This window comes from Gigantopelta aegis, chromosome 8 (genome assembly GCF_016097555.1).
Source record: "Gigantopelta aegis isolate Gae_Host chromosome 8, Gae_host_genome, whole genome shotgun sequence".
In the NCBI taxonomy this organism is placed as follows: domain Eukaryota; kingdom Metazoa; phylum Mollusca; class Gastropoda; order Neomphalida; family Peltospiridae; genus Gigantopelta; species Gigantopelta aegis.
This window is the reverse complement of record NC_054706.1, coordinates 41,495,626-41,497,242: the sequence shown is the minus strand read 5'-3', so window position 1 is coordinate 41,497,242 and position 1,617 is coordinate 41,495,626.

Below are 1,617 nucleotides of genomic sequence, written 5' to 3'. Positions count from 1 at the left end.
AATACACATTGTGAACGTGCACAACGTGCAATGCAACCTAGGAACACAATAAAATAGAAGATTTTTAATACCCCACTTGTACTGATAGCAAATTACACAATAAAAAGTAGTTATAAACCAATATTGTGTCTCCCCAGACTTTGTTTCGCTTGAAACGGCGGGACATAACAAGGGACACAATAAAACATTCACTATACGGTCTTCTTCACGTTTTCAAAGGACAGGAAGCAACAAATTGCACTTAAAACAGAAACTAAGGCAGAAACCTGTTCCTCCCAAGCTTTGTTATGTTTTCACGGTTTAGAGCATTGAATAATTGTACATCTCTTTAACCCAGTTCCCTGTTTCTACCCAGCCTTACTTTTTTAAAGGATTTGAGAATTGTAACAAATTCCAAAATAAAAACAGTGATCAACCCTACTCCATGTCTGTCCTTAGCCTTAGTTCGTTTTAAGTCTACAAATTATGCACAAAAAGTATGATTTTTGGTGAGGTTTATATAGATAAGAGGGACTTTAAACATAAAGAAAAAAAAGTGGGGTTTTTTCTTTTGTCTTTTTTTATAACTTTTTTTTTCTTTTTTGTTTGGGGGGGGGGGGGGTCGGAGGGTGTATTCTATCCACTACTGCTACCTTCATTCTGACCTTCCTATTCACATTCATATGGGACATCCTCATTACAAAATTATTATTTAAATATAAACTTACCTTTCACTTGATTCGAACCACCAGCCTCCAGCTCGATCTTTGCAACGTTGTAACAATTTGCTCAACGACCCATGCGCTACAGCGAGAAGATTGCTTGAGGATGTTCAAACAGAGGTAGTCACTGGTTTTTGGATGATGGAACGTTATACGTAATTTATACACATTGTGAACGTGCACAACGTGCAAATGCAACCTAGTGAACACAAATAAAATTATAGATTTTTAATAAAACCACGTGGTACTGATAGCAAACACTACAACAATAAAATAGTTATAAAACCAAATAATTGTGTCCGCCCCAGACTTTGTTTCGTTGTTTGCTTGAAACGGCGGGCACATAACACATTGACACAATAAAACATTCACTATACGGTCTTCTTCACGTTTTCAAAGGACAGGAAGCAACAAATTGCACATTAAAAACAGAAACTAAGGCAGAAAACCTGTTTCCTCCCAAGCCTTGTTATGTTTTCACCGGTTTAGAAGCATTGAATTGTACATAAACTTTAACCCAGTTCCCAGTTTATAAACCAGCTTCTCTACCCAGCCGTACATTTACACAATACAAGGGCGAGATCCTTTCTATTGTAACAATTATTATCAAAACTAAACAGTGATTAAAAAAAAGATAACCCTACTCCATGTCTGTCCTTAGCCTTAGTTCGTTTCAAGGTGTACAAATTATGCACAAAAAGTATGATTTTTGGTGAGGTTTATATAGATCAGAGGGACTTAAAGAACATAAAGAAAAACAAGTGGGGTTTTTTTCTTTGTCTTTTTTTATAACTTTTTTTTTTTTTTTGGGGGGGTGGGTGTGGGTCGGAGGAGGGTATTCTATCCACTACTCCTACCTTCATTCTGACCTTCCTGTTCACATTACTATATGGGACATCCCATTACAAACAATTGT